Source organism: Leptonychotes weddellii, chromosome 8, assembly GCF_054177405.1.
Source record: "Leptonychotes weddellii isolate Sample4059 chromosome 8, ASM5417740v2, whole genome shotgun sequence".
Classification (NCBI taxonomy): Eukaryota; Metazoa; Chordata; class Mammalia; order Carnivora; family Phocidae; genus Leptonychotes; species Leptonychotes weddellii.
In genome coordinates this window covers 38,411,138-38,432,861 of record NC_138376.1, presented here as the reverse complement: position 1 = coordinate 38,432,861, position 21,724 = coordinate 38,411,138, and the positions used below count along the sequence as shown (strand labels likewise).

General features: G+C 39.3%; 1 pseudogene; it reads right to left on the bottom strand.

Annotated features, from left to right (window-relative positions):
* LOC102733343 (ornithine decarboxylase pseudogene) overlaps positions 1-15,823 on the bottom strand; it is a 29,452-nt pseudogene extending 13,629 nt beyond the window's left edge.
* Positions 15,824-21,724: the final 5,901 nt, after the last annotated feature.

Sequence of the window (21,724 nt, the reverse complement as noted above, 5' to 3'; positions counted from 1 at the left end):
TAGCTATAACCTGCAGAAATATGGCCAGAGGGCTACTCTGGAAGACTGGGTCTCAGAGAACCAAGCAAAGGGCCCCAAGACAAAGTTAGGACACACAATCCTAGACATACTCCAAGGAGCTTCAACGGTCTGTCAGATGTCCCCTTCTCAGCCCAGAGTTACTGAAAACCAACCGTCACACATTTAGGTCATGGTTTCGATTCTTAACAGAAAGTGACTGTTTCACCTCACCCGGCAGTATGCAAGTTCATTAAAAACATTAGCCGTGGTGGGCATGAGGATATTTCAGTCTCTGAACCTTAACAGAGTCACTTCAGAATTCATTGTAAATAGTTAGTCAGAGCCATTTGTACAGAATAAGTGTAGTGACGAAGAGAGTCGTCTCTGGGAATAGGATCTCAATTTCATAATTTACTTGTATGACTATGGGCGGATTAGTTTTTCTCTGTCCTTTCTGTAAAATGAGGTGCTGATAGCAGCCCACCTCACAGGGCTGTTGCAAAGACTGTGTGTACCGTGTAAAGAACTAGTCTGGCCTATAGTTAGCTGTTACACAGTTTGCTATTATTTGAGAAGTGCGAGTGTTCTGAAACTTGTTTTCTCAATTTTTCTTACCCACAGAAAATAGATGCTAATTATGGAAACTGTTAGGATCAGCATTCTGCATGGATTCCAGGTGATAAACCTCTTCCATCTTTTCACTTCCTGCCAAGCCTTGTTTCCCATTACCTTATTATTTGACTTCCAGCTCTGTGGGAGAAAATAAGAAAAAAGAAATCTATCAAATGATTCTTTCCTATAGTGTCTTCCTTGTCAGCATCTGCTCCATCTCTAGTAGATATTGATGTATTGAAGGTTCCCTCAAGCTTGTTCAAACAGGGAATTACCTTTAAGTCTCAGCGATGAGAGGGGGCTTAGTTGGAGCCAAAGTATCTTGCTGCCCTTAAAACTAGTCCAGGCCCTCACAATGGCGTAAGTCAAGAGTCTCAAACTCAAGTGCCCACAGGGGCCTGAAAGAGGGAAGTGCTGTCAGCCTCTCTTCTGTTGCTCACTTTAGACAAAGATAGGGTGACAGATACATATGGTTGTACTTCGAGGCAGATGATTGTGTAAGAGCAGCATCAGCAGCCTTACACACTAGATCTCAGTTTGGGAGAAATTAACAAGTGGTGAGCGCTGTGGAGAAATGGCACCCATTTGAGCTCAAGAGGGAAGCTGCTACTCAGTTCACGTGAGCCCCATGTTGCTCGATTTTCTGATCTTTAAAGAGAAGCCTCAAATGTGGAATTTTTTTTTCAAGTAAAATCTCCAGATTTTTTATCAGCTGAAAATTTCAGATGTCAGAACATGGAGGGGGACAAATAAAGCATGTTTACCAGTTGAACCTAGTCTGTAGGCTTCAGTTTTGGGTTAAGTTACATGCACTTAGATCCCTCTCCATGCCAGCCAGTAAATTATGAAGAACACTGTACATGCCTAGTAGAGGGCTGGGTGCTGTAGGGAGAGAGAAAATCTTAATATTGGTCAGGAGATAGGAAGGAGTCTCATCCTTGGGGGCTTTTTCCCTTTTCTCCTTTAACTTTTTATTTTGAAATAATTTCAGATATACAGAAAATTTGCAAAAGTAATGCAAAGACTTTCCATAGATCATTCACCTAGATTCTCTAAATATGGCTAATATTTTACCATATTGATATTATGATTCTCTTTGTCTTGTTCTTTTTTTTTTTTTTAAAGATTTTTTATTTATTTATTTGACAGAGAGAAAGCAAAAGTAGGCAGAGTGGCAGGCAGAGGAAGAGGGAAAAGCAGGCCCTCTGCTGAGCAGGGCGCCCAACACAGGGCTTTATCCCAGCACCCTGGGATCATGACCTAAGCGGAAGGCAGCAGCTTAACCCACTGAGCCACCCAGGCCCCCCTCTTTGTCTTGTCCTTAATCTCTCTTTGTATCTCCCTTTTTGGGTTTATCTCTATTTGTGTGTGTGTGTGTGTGTGAGCATGCACATGATTTTCCTGAAAAATTTGAGAATAAGTTGAAAAATCAATGTCCTTTTACTTCCAAATGGTTTCATGTATTTCTTAAAAGCAAGAATATCTTTGTACATACCACAGTGCAATAGTCAGATGAAGAAATTAACATTAATGCAGTGTTATTATCTGATCTTTAACGATCATTCAAATTTCATGCCCCAATTTCTTTATTGCAAAAGAAGAATTTCGGGTCCAGAATCCAACAGTGTCCGTGTTGTCTCTTCATAGTCTTGTTTGTTGGCTGGGGTGGGGTGGGGAAGCAGTTTCTCTTTGTCTTTCATAAGAAAAGACAAATCTCTTTTGTCTCTTATAACATTAATATTTTAGAAGAGTACAGGCGATTCCTCAATATTTTAGAAGAGAAGAGATTATCTTTCGTTTTGGGTTTGTTTAGTATTTCCTAACGATTAGATTCAGGTCATGCATTTTTGTCAGGGATACCAAGAAGTGATGTTGAGTCCTTCTCCATGTAAGAAAGACACAATGGGAGTATTTGGGGAAGACTGTCCATTTGTTTTGGGAAGAGAAGCATTAACTGTACAAGTTAATGTCAGTGGCCTTTTGCTATTGTTTTTGTGATTTTAACCTTGTTATTAGACGATCTTATTCAGATTCTTTCAGTCTACATAAAGGTTTCTCCTCTTCTCCCACTCTGTATTTGTTTTCATCATGAAATATCCAGATTCTTTGGATCCATTTGGTATTGAGATTATACGTAAACCTAGGCAGTTTGATGAATCGGTAGCTGAAATAACAACAAAATAGAGCAGACAGGACTCACCATTGAATTTGGCATCAGGAGCCTTTCCCACTACTTGGGCCCTCAGAAGCTTCAAATATGAAGTAAGAGGCAGACTGTGCATTACATAGAGTGTAGAGATGCCTAACTACTTCATCCTCACTTTGTTTTTTTATTTTTTAAAGTTTTATTTATTTATTTGACAGAGAGAGACACAGCGAGAGAGGGAACACAAGCAGGGGGAGTGGGAGAGGGATAAGCAGGCTTCCCACCCAGCAGGAAGCCTGATGCAGGGCTCGATCCCAGGACCCTGGGATCATGACCTGAGCCGAAGGCAGACGCTTAATGACTGAGCCACCCAGGCGCCCCATACTCAATTTAATAAAAGAAATACTTCCTGGCATTTATACAATTTTGAAAAATACTCAAGACTTTATCCTATTTATTGTTTCTTTTTTATAAGACAAAATAGTATGCAGGTGAAGATTTTAAAATATTAGCATGAGAGAGTCCTGCACTGGAATCCTAGTTTTGTTCCTTGGGACAGTCATTCTGTGGAAATGCTTTATGAAGCCCCTAAATTTGAGCAGCCTCAGAGAGCAGCAAAGCACAGGCTCTTAAACTAACAGGTTCTAGTTGGAGCTTTGGATTTGCCATCCGGTATTTGTGGAATTGTAGACAATTTGCTCTCTGGAGCTCAGTTTCCTCATTTGTAAAATGGAGGATTATCTTGCCAGACTCTCACAAGGATTAACAAGATAAACAAAAGAAAAACATTTAACTTGGTGCACTTGGTAGAGCCCAATAAATGTGGATTTTCTTCCATATTCTTTTTTATCTAGGCACCTTCGAGGGTTTACTAATTCCCTCCTTGTTACAAAGTCCATTGGGAGGAATTTCAGTACCTAGTTATACTAAAAAAGATTTGGTAAAAAAAAGGGGCACAGAATTTAAAAAAATTTTTCACAACCTGGCATGTTGGACATATGCCCACTCTCCTTACAGTCCTAAAATCATGAAAGCAAATATTGATGATTGGGAAGTCTTTACATTAATATGGTACGTTTAACCAAAATACTTGCAGAATCAATTTGGCAGTCACAAATAGGAAGCCTCTGGATCTTGGTTCTATGTAGAAATTCCCTTTTGGTAATTTAAGCAGTTCCTTACAATTGGAACTCAAGAATTACTGTGACAAAGTAAGCGACAACGTCTTTCATGTGTTGAAAGGAGATTATCATGGACTGAAGGAACATGGTCCCATGTAGAGAAAATTGCCCCCTCAGGTGGTTCTGACTCACCGGTGGAGTGACAGTGTGCATGTAAGCCTGCCTTCAGCTTCAGTGGCTCACAGATCCACTTTCGTTCACTTTAGATTTTTGCAGGCACATGACATCATAGTCCTGGTAAAGATGAAACAATCTTGAATTTCTATTTTCTCACCTTTATAGGAAGTTACTTCATTGTTGTACAGCTATTTCTGCTTTTCTAATGTATTTGAAGGGAGTAAGTCATCAGAAATAGGGTAGGGAGAATGTTGAAGAAAGGGAAGGGTGGTGTCATCATCCACTTTTTTTTTTAAACGCTGCTTATATTTGGGATGACCATATGACTGATTATCCAAATAATATTATCCAATAACCATAGGACTGATTATCCACTCTTACTTTTGAGAGAGAAAGAGGGTGTTATTAGTAATTTTACTGAGACAAAATAAGTAAACTGAGACTGACCCAGGCAAACCGGGGTATATGCTCATGATCTCCTTGAGGACTTGTGTAAAATTAATAGGAAGGTTACACTTGAGGAGAATGGCTAAATAAATAAAGCTGCCAGTGGGCAGTAATCCCACTTACTGCTATCCCCTATCTCTGTCCTTCTCCGGGCTGGTTAGGGCTCTCCATTGCAGGCTTGTCACCATGATTCAGACTTCAACTGGCTTTTCTGGAAGAATGTATGTGGCTGGTGCCCCAGTTCTCATGACCCATTTCAGAGAACTGAAGATTTGTCTTAGAAATTCCTTCACAGTTAAAAGGTCTGTTTGTGGTGATCTAGTATAGTGGTCTTTTTTGAACAGAGGAATTCATGGTCACAAACAACAGGGGAAATCTGGCACTAATGTATTTGGAAAGTGACTGTTTTTGTTTTAGGGAGAGGGTTTTTGTTTGTTTGTTTTACCATGGAGGCAGAAGCCTTCTTCCCCTTCACTTAACAGTCCTGTGTCCTTGTGAGCCATGGGCGTCTATAGCCTTTTCATGAGCCTTTGTTCAGTTGTCCCTCCCCACAGGCAGAGTGGACAGTGTATGCAGGGTGGCTTACTCATGGAGCACAGGCTTCTCATTCTCCTTTTTTTTTTAATTTTATTTTTTTAATTTATTATTTATTTTTTATTATTTTTTAAAGATTTTATTTATTTATTTGAGACAGAGAGAATGAGAGAGAGAGAGCACATGAGAGGGGGGAGGGTCAGAGGCAGAAGCAGGCTCCCTGCCGAGCAGGGAGCCTGATGCGGGACTCAATCCAGGGACTCCAGGATCATGACCTGAGCCGAAGGCAGTCGCTTGACCAACTGAGCCACCCAGGCGCCCTTCTTTTTTTTTTTAAATAAAGATTTTATTTATTTATTTGATGGAGAGATAGAGCCAGAGAGCACACGTGGGGGGGGAATGGCAGAGGGAGAAGGAGAAGCAGACTCCCCGCTGAGCAGGGACCCCAATGCCGGGCTCCATCCTGGGATTCTGGGATCATGACCTGAGCCGAAGGCAGACGCTTAACTGACTGAGCCACCCAGGCGCCCCCAGGCTTCCCATTCTAAAGAGGAGTACAAACGAGATCCAGAGGAGCAAAGTGAGATGCTTGCTGTCACAGCATTTATTGTGTGACAGCTTTTCTGACCTAAATAAATTTGGGTCCAGTTGATGGAGTAGTCTCAGGGACTTCTGAATTAATAATAGGGATAATACAATAATAATAGTGAAGTCATAACGTGCTCACCATGTACAAGGCATTGTTTTAGGAGCCTAATGCATGCTACTACTTATACCTAACATTTTAATCAATATTTAAAATTTTTCCCTAATGGTAAGTGCAAAATTTAGACTTTTTTTCCTTTAAGGGGTATAGAATTAATTGTTTGCAACACATTAGCCCTGTTTTGTTTATTTGCCAAGAAAGATTTGGATAGATAGTTTTTCTCATGTAACTGAGTGCTTTTAGCTCTTTCCTTGTACATTAGAGGAGTGTTTTTCAGCATACATCTTGCTGCTTTTGGTTCAAGGCTGAATGCGGCTTTGTCTTGCAGTGTTTATATTTGTGCTGTAGTAGTGTGGACTCATATGATTAGGTAAGGTTTGTTGCTGGAGGCAATATTATGCAATTGCTTAAAATCTTACGCAGTTCAGATGGTTAACAGTCTTCAGTGGCATTTAACTCCTGTTTTGTGTTTATTTGTATTCAAGTACTTTAAGACAGGAGTTTAGTTAGCTTCCTGGGGTGACCTTCTGCCTGATATTATTATTTGAGTTACATTTCAAATATAGCAGGGGGCAGGGTGGGGAAGGAAAACAGGAAAGGAAGAGAAAAAAACATGGGTCACATTGTCATTCATTACCCATTAAATGTTTAGGAAGTATTGTTTTCTTCAATACAAATGAGAGATACAATTAGCCTGAAGGGCATCACTTTCTATGTAAATCCAAGGGGAAGTCTCCCTGGGAGTGTTGGAGTTGGGTGTGGTTGGCTATAGGCTTTTCACTGTCCAGTTCAGGTCCCAGTGATTTTTCTAGGAGTCCTGGCACCGAGTTGGGCACTTAGTTAATGCTCCGCATGTAATGGACTGGAGGGATGAAGACTTAAGGAGAGAACTGAAATATAGTAGAATATTAGAAGGGGTTGTTTTGTCTTGTTGAAGGATGCCAGGGTGGGCTTTACTGTGGATTATAAAAATGAAAGAAAGATTGATAATTATTTATGGTAGGTGTTGAGCAGGAGGATCCAAGTACCAACCCCAAGTGAGGCCTCCCACCACTGGAGGTGGGCGAGCAAAGATCAGAACACAGTGAACCGTTAGGAGTAGGAGCCCACAGACCTCCACCCACTGCCTCATGTAGGCTTCAGAGTCCCTGCGGAGAACTCGACACACGAGGCAGCAGTGAGAAGAGTATGCTACTCAGAGAAAGAAGAAATAGAGCAAGATCAGGGTCTGGAGTACGGCTAACAGGCCCCTCTGATAGGCATTCAGGGGAGTGGACTGTATACAGGACTCTGAGGCTGCAGGCAAAGACCCGGTTCTCTTCCTCCGGAGGCTGATGGACTGGTGGGGCTGGCTGGCCCTCAGTTATAGGACCCACAGGCTTATGCAACACAAGGACATTCACTTGTGTTGAGTTGTATTGGAATGTATTGGGTAGTACTGAGGCATAGTGGGTTGTATTGGGTAGTACTGAGTTGTATTGGGCTGCGTACCCAGAGCAGGGGAAAGGTTTCTTCTAATCGGGAAGAATCTGGGGCTGCATGACAGCTCCCGCCAACCTTCCACATGGGTGAATGTTTCAGGCCCCGAACACAGATGGGGCAACCCTCAGAGTGCCAGATTGCAGGGTAGCCGTGTCCACAACATAAGAAGGGGCAGAGGGGAGTGAAGGCTCAAACTAGAAATGTGCTCCTGGAAAATGAAAACTTAGTGTGGTTATCTCCATCCCTCCCCTCAATTTTATGAATGGCAGACATTACTAATCAGTCATGGAAGTTTTTCCAAATAAATTGGGATACAGTCAGAATCCTTTCGCTTTTTATCTTCAGAATCCTTCTTAACAAATCATTTCCTGTGGCCATTGTCAACTACAGGGAGTTAGTGTATGATTTAAAATGTATTTATTAGAGGACTACAGATCTTGTGAAATTAAAGACATGTCAGCTCTGAGGTGGGAAGAGAGCAGAGGACAGGTATCTGTATTGAAACGGGCCTGGGAAAGGGTGTCAGAGGAAGAAGAGAAGATCCCAGTAGGGGAGAAATGGATCTTATAGACTCAGCTGGGTTGGCATGGATGGATGAATGAATGAATAGATAATGAGAGGTACATTGAATTAGTCAGAATGTCTGTATTCCCCTCATGGCATTTCCTTCATTTTTAAACAACCTTGGGCAAACCCCATATGTCAGATATTTCCTAGCAAAACAAAGATCAGAAGTGCAGCAATATTCTGATAATTCAGGCAAAACCTGCACTTCTGCTCGGAGTATGGAAAATACCACTGGGGAAGAGAATTATAAATAAAAACATGTTTTTCTTTTATAACAGCATGTCATTACCATCTTTATGAATTTATATGACATCTTTTACTTAGGAAAGTAAATGGAATTCCATTAATGTTTATAAACGACTACTGAAAAACTATGCAGTGTAGGGTAGCATTACGATCCAAAACCCAAGTTAGGGGACTGGAGCTCTTATTCCTGAGCGATTAGGCTAAACTCCCGATCACTCATATTTTGACTGAAGCATTCCAATAAGAAGTGAAAAATTTTCTAAATTGTATATTGAAGACCAAAACATGTAACCAACAGAGAATGCCTTCATTTTGTATTTTCCTAAAGTTACTTGGAGTTATGTTCGCATAGTTTTAACCACATATCTTGGTGTACTTAATGATGTGGTGCTCACAATTTTACTTCTTTGCTTCTTGCTGTAGATGATTACCTATATATCTTCACTTCTTTTGATCTGTTCAATGTAAATTAAGAAGAAATTTTATTACATGCATTTCAGTTGTCAAAAACTAAAAATATGTAAAATTCTACAACCTAAAGCAACTCCTGTTAACATTTTGGTAATATATACCCTTCTAAAAAACACAGAGATTATTTTTGTACATTCTTTTATAAAATGACTTTGTACTGGGGCGCCTGCATGGCTCAGTTGGTTAAGCATCTGACTCTTGGTTTCGGCTCAGGTCATGTTCTCAGAGTTTTGAGAATGAGCCCCATGTCAGGCTCCGCACTCAGCGCAGAGTCTGTTTGAGATACTCTCCCTTCCCCTCAAGCCCCCCCGCCCCCCGCTTGCATGCACTTTCTCTCAAATAAATAAATAAATAAATAATAAAATCTTTTTAAAAATTTAAAAAAGTAAAATGACTTTGTGTTACTTCCAATATGTTGTGTGATAAATATCTCCTTTCTATATCAATAAATTTATATTTATGTAAGATAGATATATCATTTTTCATGGTTGCCTAGTGTTCTATTCTCTGGGTTTAACACAAGCTACTTAACCAATTCTTAATTTTGGATATAACATTTATTTCCAAATTTTGCAATAATGTAGAGAAATAATATCCCTGAAGTTAAGGATGGAAGCTGGTATCCATCCTTAATATTTTACTGGGGATGAACCTTGGAAGTGCTATTGCAGGGACAAAGAATGTGCACATTGTTATAACTTCCGCTGTAGCTTGCTGATTGCCTTTCAGAAAGGTCGAAGGTGTTTTCACTTTGAATGGCTGCGTGCGGAAGTCTAAGAAGCCTTGATATTATCCTTTTTCTTTCTTTATTTTTCATCTTTGCCAATCTGATAAATTGTGCTACTGTATCTCATTTTAATTTGATATTTTAAATTTTACTTGTGAGTTTGAAACATGTTTATTGGCCCTTTGTATTATTTGATTTGTGCATCACATATACAGGCTTTTGTTATTTTTTTTCTGTATGTATTGTCTTTCTTGTTGATTAAAAAATAACTATTAAGTATGCAAACCCATGGGACTGTCTGAATTTTATAATTTTAATAGATTTCAAAATATTCTATATCAGGATTTTGAATTGTGAGAATCCACACTAATTCCTGCTTTCTTAAACTGTTCTCACTGCAATGACCATTAGCAAAAATATGATATTGACCTTGGCAGAAACTGTTCTGAACCACCTTCTTAATGGTCTTTAATAGTAATGACCTAAATTGTAACTGAGCGGAGAATAAAACTTAGCTATTCCAAAGTAAAATAGAAAATGGAATCAATTATACTTTTCAGCTAATGGCAAGGTCATTTTTTCTTCATTTTCTAAATATTTTAGGCTAAAGTAGATTTTCTCATGGACTTTTTTTTGAGGGGGGTGGGGGTGCCGATTTGCCAGATAACTTCTTCCATTCTGCATTGCTTAATAATGCTGATATGGACAGAGCCAGATTGTTAATGATCTGAGGACCTAAACTTCAGATGAAACAAAGATCACAGATCAAAGTGATTTTGCCTTGCGGGGACTCACATCCAGGGTCAAATGCAGGCTCTTGGTAGGTGATTGAGGAAGGAAGGATAGTCTGAGGAGGAGATAGGGTGGCAGGTTCTTCATCAGCTCTGCCGCAAAGCACTTTCTGAGTGTGACCTCCATGCTTAAGAATCATCACAGTGTGACCCCCATGCTTAAGATTCATCACACTAGGGGCGCCTGGGTGGCTCAGTCGTTAAGCGTCTGCCTTCGGCTCAGGTCATGATCCCGGGGTCCTGGGATCGGGCCCTGCATCGGGCTCCCCGCTCGGCGGGAGGCCTACTTCTCCCTCTCCCACACCCCGGCTTGTGTTCCTGCTCTCGCTAACTCTCTCTCTCTGTCAAATAAATAAATAAAATCTTAAAAAAAAAAAAAAAGAATCATCACACTACATCCTGATTCTCCACCAAGCTCAAATCTGAGAGCTTCATCTTTGATTCAGCTGGTACACTGGGATGTATATTCATATCTTTATAGACATGTTGCCTTCCCACCCCTAATTTTTTTTCCTCATGGTGCTTGGTGTTAGGGTGAAGGGCGAAGGTCACATTTGAACATAAGTCAGGTTTTTTTTATTTATGTGGGGGAAAGCCGGGGGCGTTTGCAGAACTTAAAACAGAAATCAAACCTTTAAAGGTTGACTGTATATGTCCTGCCACTCATATTCTCTTCTGGCTTCTAACTTTCCCTAGGCTTAAAATACATCTGGAGTTGCTGCTTCCTTTGTTCTTCAGAGAGTTCATTTCTTATTCTTTAAAAAAAGCACACACACAAAACAAAAAACATTTTTTTTAAAAGGGCAACAAATAAAGTTTTTGTTGATCATAATTTCAAAGCCTTGTTGCCTACAACTCAGTAGAACAAAACAGGACTTGCTGTTATTTCAGAGAGTGCCATGCTGTACCCTAACTTGGTGGGCTTCTCAGTGGGCAGTTCCTCAGCTGAGTGGTTTACTGACTATGAAATTAGGAGGAACTGGGGCAGGAGAATCAGCCACTGGATTTTGAAATGAAGACAGATGAGGAAATGCATCCGGAAAGAATGCTAATTTAATATATCCCAGTACAAGCATATCTTAGAGATACGGTGGGTTTGGTTCTGGACCACCACAACAGAGTAAATATCGCAATGAAGTGTGTCACCTGCAGTTTTTGGTTTCCCAGTACACATAAAAGTTGTGGTTATACCATACTATAGTCTGTTAAAGTGTGCAATAGCGTTATGTATGTCTTTAAGAAAAGTACATACTTTAATTTAAAAATATTGTTAAAAGATGCTAGGTATCCTGTCAATAGCTTTCAATGAGTTGTTGTCACTGATCAAAGATCACCATAACAGGGGCACCTGGGTGGCTCATTCGGTTGAGCATCTGCCTTTGGCTTGGGTCATGATCCCAGGGTCCTGGGATTGAGTCCCACATCGGGCTCCCTGCTCAGCGGGGAGTCTGCTTCTCCCTCTCCATCTGCACTCTCTCTCTCTCTCTAAAATAACTAAATAAAATCTTTAAAAAAAATCACCATAACATATAATAATAATGACAAAGTTTGAAATACTGTAAGAATTACTACAATGTGACACAGAGACACAAAGTGACCAAATGCTGTTGGAAAAATGGCCCCAACAGATTTGCTGGATGCAGGGTTGCCATAAACTTTCAATTTGTAGAAAACATAGTATCTGCGAAGCACAGTAAAGTGCAATAAAATGAAATATGACTATCTTTTTTTTTTTTTTTTAAAGATTTTATTTATTTATTTGAGAGAGAGAGCATGAGACAGAGAGAGCACATGAGAGGGGGGAGGGTCAGAGGGAGAAGCAGACTCCCCGCTGAGCAGGGAGCCCGATGCGGGACTCGATCCCGGGGCTCCAGGATCATGACCTGAGCCGAAGGCAGTCGCTCAACCAACTGAGCCACCCAGGCGCCCGAAATATGACTATCTTTAATAAAAGAGCTACAAAGTTTGGCATCAAATCTGCTTCTAATCATACCTCTTAGTGGTTAATCAATATAAATATTATAGATGCTAGTTTATAGTTCATTAAAACAATTGGTTGAGTGCCAGGAATGCTATTTAGGGATTTCAGCCACATTCAGAATGTATCATAATTGATGAGAATAACTAAATCCTTGACTTGCTTCTTATTGTATAATATACATATAATCTTATTTTTTATCACAGTTGTTTCACTTAAATATTTAAATAACAAAGATGTTCTAGGCTACTGTGAGGAAAAAAATATGATAACAAGGTGAGTACATTTTCTGCATTAAATAGACTTTATGCTTTCATTGTGATAGCAACTTTTGATGAAGTGAACATTTTGGTATGTTCAGTCTTAGAGAAATGTATATTTCTTATCTCTGCCCACTTAACTGGTTTTTCCTCCTCTGCCTAGAGATTCCCATTTCCTCTCTTTGTCTATCCCATATTCCTAATCCTGCTCATGGAAGTCTTGACCTTTCTCATAAGTTCATTCTCTGTGGCTATATTCTGGGAAGAGAATATAAGCCCAGACAGACAAGACCCCTGTTGTCCTTGAGTTTATAATCTACAGAAATCTTCCTTGATTTTCTCTTTCCTCAACTGCTTCTGTTCCAGTTAGAACTACTTGCTTTCCTTTCTATATTGCTCTCAAAGGCTTTGAAGCTTAAACCTTTATCATAGTTATTTCTCTGCTTTATTGAGGCTTAAGTGCTGATCAATTAAATTGTAACCCTTCTTCCCACCTGAGTTCTGAACCAGTTAAGATCAAACAGTAAGGTGAATGGGATATAAAATAAATCTATTTTGATAAAGCTCAAAATGGGCAGTAGGCGGATGGGGTTCCTGACACCGAACTCCAAAATTAGACAATTAGTTCTTAGTAAAAAACTCCCTAGAAAAAGTGAACACTGCCATGTGCCAACTCTGCTAGGTATGGTACAGTATGAGAATGAACTTCCAGCAAATCCTAAAACTTAAAAGGTAAAGGGACTAGAAAGGGGGTGTCTATGCATGCCCAGTTTGTCTTCTCAAGCTGGACATGAGGGAATAAAAAGTGTGGATTAGGCCAGATGTGGGCTCCCTCCACATCTGGATGGGGAAGAAGTGTTCCCATCCCCACACACTCTGCATATGTCCCTACCAGTGGGTCCTTTCTGAATTTATTTTTTAATACTGCAGAGTGGCTAGAATGCAATAGACATTTGCAAATTATTAAATAAATTTAGTAGAAGATAAGCACATTTCATGGATTTACTCCAAAACAAAGAAGACTTGAATGTTGTTGGATTGAATAAATTCTAGTATTTACTACTTTGTAAATAGTATATTCTACCTCATGTGTATTTTCATGATATTTACACTGTCAAGATAAAACGTTTAATCGTTATAGTCAACCATATCCAGTCTTGTATACTTACTGAGGCAAAAACGTGAACATGAGTATCTTAAAAAATTCTCAGTGAATATGGTGGCAATAAAAACTTCAAATCACTGCAGACTGAATTATGTGAAAAAGGTCTGAGAAGACCTCCCTGTGATCCAAAGAGCTTTTTTAGAAATCTGAAACTTTATAACAGCATCTGGAACTGAAATCTGGGATGTGGTAGAAGAGAAATTCAGGAGATAGGGACACCTTGGCAGCTAAGCTTAAGAAAGTCTGATGCTATTTCAGCCATATATTTTAAATATTCTTAATTAATCTATGTCCCCATCCACCAACCATGTGATGTCAGTCTTTGCTGATAACAGAACATCTGCTGACTTGGTCAGGGAAGCAGCCCTTCATTCAATCGGGATATGGTCTGATTTTCCTAACAGCAAAGTTTGCCTTAGGGTTTACCATTAATTAATTGTGTCTAAATATTAACTGACATCCATTCTAGGGTGTGAGCAAAACTCCCCTCCAGGGTATATCCTCTGTGGAAAATCTAACATTTCCATTATGAAAGCCAAGAGGATGAAATACTTTTAGAAATGTGGCTGTTGAGTGCAAAGGAGGAGGTAAATATCTCCTACCAATTGAGGAAAGAGAAAAGAAAGAGTAAGAGAAATGGCTCCAGGGAAGGGGATGGTTAGAGAACTGATTCATGCCAGCATTCAAAGAAATGGAATAAAAAGAAGGAAGAGAGAATGGCAGGCTGGCTGAGGAATCTTCCTGTATTAGAGCTGTAGAGTCCAACGAGCCATGGGGTTGTTGTGATGGACAGGAAGAGGAACTCTTATGAGAACTTCACCTTGGAAATGCTTTCCTTTCATAGGGGAGAGGTTTGTCTGCAAGAATAACTAAAAGCTGATGGTCTTGGGTCATATAGAATTATATCAAGTCTTTTGTCCTTTTATTTCTAGAGAACTGACTTTAGTTTGAGATCAAATTACAAAGTAATTCAAGCTGTTTGCTTCATGTTCAAGAACTAAATAATGTGTTAGATCCGATGCTGCAATTTCTTATTCCTCACAAGGAATGATTTTGTCCTGAGGAAATGATTTAAGCAGGATCTTTTCTCCTTTTGGACATCTCTGAAAACTGAGACCCCCTGTGTCAACGTAACTGTTTGCGCTTAAATTTTTTTAGCCAGAAAGATCAGACTGCATACTAATAAATAACTTTACCCTCTGCTTCAGGATTTTCTTGTACACCAATTTGTCCAGGCAGACATTGGCTTATATGGGAAAATAGCTATTGAAACAGGACAATAGGTTTCTCACATGGACTAAGAGCAGTAATCAGCTCATCAAGACCTGCTTCAAGATCCTTGCCCACTATGTCACAAACTTTGCCCAGTCCAAGCTGTGACCTCTTGAAAGACCCATCTTTAATTATTTGACCCCAAATCCCTTCAGTTTCTTCCTTCAGTCTGGGAGGCGATTAGGACTCTATACCAAAGTAGTGTTTCCCCATGTTAGAGGAAGTTTAATAAACTCAGCTCTGTTTGATCCCACAAGATTTGGTGGTCTTACAGGTAACTGAGGATCTATCTAGTCTGTAGGTAGAAGCATCCACATGGACACTACATACTCTCAGGATGTTATCCAGATTTTTCACTTTAGTATAGCGGAAACTAGGCATCAGAGTTGTCAGTGAAATTGGGGAATAAGTGACTTAGTTGAAGAGACCAACGAGGTGCTATGCTTGAATAAGAGCCTCAGGAGAGCAGGTTTTGAGACATTAGAAGAAAATTAATGGTCTGTAGAACTGGAAACCAGTAACCAGTCTCTTCTCTTGACTATGAGGTCCATGCTTTGTGCAAGAATGAGACTCCCCCTCAGATTTCCAAGGAGACACCCAGGTTTTGTTTAGGATCCAATAGTGGAAAGAATGTGGTAAATAATTATCTTATTCTATATCCATGAGGGACCCAGATGTAGAGGAGAAAGTTTTCATAGAACAATTAGTGAGTCCTTCTTAAAAAGTGAGACCTGAATAGGATTTGGCAATAATAACTCAGTGACTGGACTTTTTTAGGACTTGGAACTCTTTTATTTCTGAAGATGTAATATAGACTTCCAATTCTCTGACCACATGCCTTATATTTCCAGCTGTCTCAATTCTTTTGTTTCATCATACCTGATCTTTTATGTGGTTGATATCTCAACTTTTTTGTTCGTTCCATTAGCTCTTATATTATTTTATTTTTGGCCTAGGATCCATTGCTTCTAATGCTTACCAAATTTCTCAACTCCATTCTCTTTTATCATTCCAACATTCCATTCCTGGATGGGTCCTACTGACTGCCTCTCTAGCTTCTCTGTCTGGAGGGCTAAGTTTTCTGAGTACTGCTGGAGAATAACCATCACATATAAATCCATGGTCTCTAACCGCAGTTGGGCTCTTACCACTGCCTAGGAAGTTTTCTACAGGTTCTTGAAGCACTGCCTCACTAATTCCCCACAGCTAAATTTTGAAATCTTCCCTGTTCTCCAAAGGGCACCTATCCATCTGCCTCCCTTTCACTTTCAACATTACTGAACAAACAAAACTAACACTACCACCACCAACAAAAACCATATCAACAACAGCAATAATAACCAGGTAGGGGATTTTATTAATGACTTCAGCTTCCAGTAATTAATTATTTTTTAGAGTTATATTTGACATACAACATTGTGTAAGTTTAAGGTGTACAACATATTGATTTGATACATTTATCTTGCAATCTGATTGCCATTGGAGTGTTAGCACCTCTATCCCATCACATAATTATCATTCCTTCTAGCCCTGGGAACACTTAAGATCTAGTCTCTTAACAAGTTTGATGTTTATAATATAGTTTTGTTGTCTATAATCACTGTACTCTGTATTAGGTCTCCAGGACTTATTTACCTCCTAGTTGCAAACATATGCCCTTAAATAGCCTCTCCCATTCCTCCACATTCCCCACCCCCACCCCCCGCCCAGCCCCTGGTAGTTGTACTTATCTTGTCTTCATCTTCTAAAATAATGGAAATCGTGTATATTCCTGAGACTGACCCCCTCATGAGTGTCCTAGCTCTAATCCATTCCCACCTTTTCAGGTGTTTGGTCGATCTGTGAACTTATTCCTGTCTCTCCAGTTTCTTCTCCATAGCCTCTTTTGTATCAGTCTTTAAATAGGCTCAATTGTTTTCAATTTTCAAAAAGAAAAGAGAGCCTTCTACAACCTATGCTCTTCTCTAGTCCCACTCACTTTTCCTCCCTTCTCTCTCTTGTGATGTTTTTGAGCTGTACTTGCCCTCTTTAGTGTATGGTCTTTCACTCAGTTCTCAACCTGCCTTCTAACTCTTCCCTCTGAAATGCTACTGAAATGGGTCTGGCAAAGGTCACCAATGAGTTTTTCATGACTTCATTCTTTAGGAGTTTTTCATCTTTATTTCTTTTGTTTTACCTGCAGGGTTTTATGTTATTGAACAAGGAAAGCCTCAGAGAAGAGTGAAGATAGACATTCCAGGCAAGGGAGTATGCCATAAATAAGGAGGGTGTCATGGAATTCAAGGAGACAGTGAAAAGATATTTGGGGCAAGGCATAAGCTTTCTATAGAATAAGGGGGATAGGAGGAAAGTATGTTGGTATTAGATTGTTGGAAGAGCCCTGAAGACCATGTCAAGGAATTCAAACAGTATTCCACAGTGACCAAGGATTTTTTTCTCAAACTATTGGAAAAGAGAACAGTACACAGTATGAGGTGTCCATTATCATTTATCTGTCACTGTGTTTCAAACAAGGTGACTCAGGCTTCCTTATGCTTATGGCATAAATCATGGGCAGTTGAGGTAAGGGAAACATAAGGAATACTTTTGCTTTGAGTTTGAGGCTGGGCAAAAATTTCCGTGAGATCCAGGAAGGCAGTTGAAGATACAGGACTAGCCTTGCAGAAAGGACAGCACAGACATGCAGATGGAGTTATTCCTGGAGAAGTGAGTGCTGAAGTATTCATCAAGATCTCTGTTGAGACAAGCGAACCATTCCCAAGATAGTTCCTTCCTTCCCTTCAATTTGCTTTTTTTTTTTTTTTTTGGCACTCAGAGAATTCCTTGCAGTACATTTGTACAGAGTTCCATTTTATCTTACATTTAAAACTGTTGTCATTCATAGATGATACCGTTTTTGTTACACTGATAGGTCTGTTAGTGACTGGTGGGTAAGGCACATTTTTCCTTTTGACAGTTGGCTTGCAATTTTTTTTTCTGTACATGCTGAATTGCTTTCTTGCTCTTACAAATATATTCAACATCACAGTTCTGCCACATGACAGACAGAGAAGGCCCTGGCAGATTCCAACCTCAGGAAGAAATTATGTCTGTTTCTATAGTACTATTCAGAGATCCATGTATGTATGTCAGGAGACACCTTTGTGTTCGCAGTGGGCTTCCACGAAATGAAAGGCATACGATGTGATATTCCTTGATGTCATTTTAACCAATTGGATCACTGTGTTTTAAGTTAATTGTCAAAGAGTAGATTAAAAATTGGATTCTGTGTGCTTTTTACATGATTTCATAAATATTTTTTAAAGTAAAATATAAGGGTTGATGCTTGGATTTGATGTATTTCTTGTGAAGTTTGGGATCTATAAACAGACGATTGTACAGTTCTAAGTATTAGTGACCAAATATCAAGTTCCTGATGATGTAGATATACAAGTAGATAAAAAACTAGAGTGTTTGAAACAGCTGATAAAGTCTGCAACAGTTTCTAATCTATTTTTGTTGCATTCTAGCAGAGATCCTGATCTTCCTTTGGTTTGTGTGACATCTTCAATTAGAATTCATCATGATTACAGGATACTAGAGTTGTCACTCTTTCTTTCTGGGAGTGTTGTATTTGCCAAAGACTCTTTCAATGTTCATTCCGAGAAACTTTGCCCAGTGTAATGTCTGTGTACATACCTATACATATATGTAATATATATAATATTATATTTAGTGTCTACTTCATATCCTTCAGATGTCAGTTACTGCAGGTTTTTTGAGAGTAGGGCTAGGCCTTTCTCAATATCTCGCCTCTGCACCACACACAATTCTCTGTACGTAGTGGTTATACAATTGTTTTTTGTATTGAGGTGGTCTATTCCCTATTTACTCCCTCATCTCTATTATCTATTGATGACATTTTGTGTGTATATATCTGTTTGCCAAATTCTGTACCTAGACTTTGGATAATCAATATTACCACAATATAATTGTTATAATATTATTTCAATTTTGGGAGAAAAAAAGGCAGCTAAATGATGTCACCTTTATTTGCATTCAGACAAATCCTAATGACACAGTTTGCTCGAAGTCCAAGAAGTTTTCACACTGGGATGGAAAGTAAATGATCTATAGCTCTTAGCAATCATTTCTGAATAGCCATATCATACCTGATTAGTGAAGGACACTTTGGTTTCTGAATAGATAGAATTGTCCTAGCTATGTGATTATAGGGCCCTACTATCCCAGTATCTCAGATCATATGTTCTTTTTGCGGCATTGTGCCTGGGGCATTTCAGAGCAAGGTCCATTTTTTCCTGAGAGGAAATGTGTTGGAGTGGGATGATCTGTCAGTCTAGAAGGTCTAGATCAGTGGTTCTCAGAGTGTGCTCCACAGACCAGCAGTGTCAGCATCCCCCAGGGAGGTAACCAAAATAAAAGTTCTCTGGTCCCATCTCAGGCCTATGGAATGAGAAGGTCTGGGGGTGGAGCCAGCAGTCTGTGCTTTAATAAGTCCTCCAGGTGTTTCTGATGTGCAGGAAAGTTGGAGAGCTGCTGGTCTAGAGAGTGGTTGAGCACTTAAAGAAAGAGGTCATTCAACATGGAGAATGTATGACTTAGAGGATGTGCTTCCTATTTTCATTCCTGCACTGATGCAGTTTGCAACTTTGAGCCTCAGGTTTCCCAGCTATAAAATGAGGGGTTATAGTTACAAAGTTAGAGTTACTATATCTTACTAATTCTAAACTCTGACAGTCTGCTGCTTTCCCAAAGAGGAAGTTTTCTCTAGTTAGTCTTGTGGCTGCTACATGGTAAATAATTTCTGGTTTCCCTTTCAGTCAGTCACATGACTTGGTATTCAGAGGAAGATTAACCTAAATGAAACAAAGTAACTTTATAACTGGATGCTTGACTGATTCTTAAATTTCGGTGGCCTTTTATAGTGAGACACCTACTGTAATTCTTAGCCCCACAGTCAGCATACTCGGTGAGGCTATGGGACCAACTCCCAGTTTCAACCTGCCAGTCCAAGATGTTCCAGCAGATAAGATGATTGGGTGTAAGTGTTCCTCATAAAATTCATCTCTTATTTTCCTTTTTCCTACATATTATCAGAGAACAAAGGGTGGGAGTGTCTAGAACAAGATAGGCATTTGCTATCTGGTAAAATTAGTATATTAAATATTAAAGTTTATAGTCTAGATGTGATTGCCTAAAATGAGTTCTAATGGATAAATTCAATCTTTTATACCAGCTCTAAAACAAATACAGTTATTCTTCTAGTCACCTAGGTATACAAACTTGGAATCTTCAAATAGTTCATCTCTTTCTTATACCAATGGTCATTATATATTGTCCTCTTAATTTTTCATTTATGCTATTTTGAATTCATAATGGCCTCTAGATTTTCCATATTGATGCCATTGACCTCAAAGTCTCTGTGTGAGGTTTTGTAATCCATACCTCAACAACAACAGTAGCTTCTTAGTGGGGTTTGGCTACATGGTCCTCAAACCTTAACATGAGACATAAACTTGACTCTAAAAAAGAGGCATTTCCAGTAGGCTATTTTTGACAAGTTAGATTTCAGGTTTAATAAATAAATGCCATACATTTTCTTGAACAAACAGAAGGCAATGGTTTATTCTCTCTTTTTTTTTTTTTAAGATTTTATTTATTTATTTGACAGAGAGAGACACAGCGAGAGAGGGAACACAAGCAGGGGGAGTGGGAGAGGGAGAAGCAGGCTTCCCACCGAGCAGGGAGCCTGATGCGGGGCTCGATTCTAGGACCCTGGGACCATGACCTGAGCCGAAGGCAGGTGCTTAACGACTGAGCCACCCAGGTGCCCCGGCAATGGTTTATTCTTCCTCAGATGCTGTCTATACAGGATGGATCTAATTCCAGAGGTCACTCTAGTGGAGCTTTTAATTGACTCTTTCCATGTTATACTAATAGCATATATGAATACTTGACTTCAGTGTCTCAGACTATCTGTCTGTCAGTCTGACACTTTCTTCAAACAAAATATTATTTTCAGGAAAAAAAAAAAGTCTGAGACCCAAAATAGAATAGGACTGATAAAATTGTGTTCCAGTTTGTGTAAATGATCTAACCTCCTTTTAGACATGGGGTCTGGAATGGCTGTTTTAGCAAATTTCTTACTCCATCACCTTGTTAAAAATACAGACGGTTGTATAACTTTGTCTAAGCTCATGCATTATTGAGCTGATAAATCATAGTGGCTTTGAAAGAGCCAATATGCTCCAGCTGCCTCTCATGCAAATTAACTGCATGTGCTAAAACTCCTTATGGAAATTTCAATGGCTAAAAATATTACACACAATCAAAACCCAATGTTATTTTTGCTTTTCCTCTACAATATTTTCTTAGTAGACATTTTAAGAGGTTTTCAATTGTGGTAACTTCTGGATTTGGCTTTATTTTAAAGGAAGAACCTACACACACATACACACAAATATACATATATATGCATATATATATATAACCAGTTCTCATTATTAGCAGTAATTATGTTCTATGAAGTCATCGCAAATGCTGAATTAGCAAATACTGACCGATTGCTCCTAGGGGCAATAACATGGTTAGGTTCCTATGAGCCTCTGCTCACATTTTGGTTAACTGATCAATATACAACCTTGTTTTATGTGTTTTTGTTTAAAGACATTTTATATAATATCTATTGTTGAATTAGTAGCACTGAATATGGCCAAGAGTACTATAACTCATGTCTGAATGAAGCTCAGCTAATACATATGTTTTCTCCATGAGGAATATCAGGCTCCTTGTGCTTAGGAACACTAGACAACTAGTTGAGGGCCATTTTAAACAGTGAAATCCCCTTGGGCTTCTGGGTGGCTCAGTCCATTAAGTGTCTGCCTTTGGTTCAGGTCATGATCTCAGAGTCCTGGGATTGAGCCCTGCCTTGGGCTCCCTACTCAGCAGGGAGTCTGCTTCTTCTTCCTCCTCCTCCTGTGGGCTCTCTCTCTTAAATAAATAAATAAAATCTTAAAAATAAA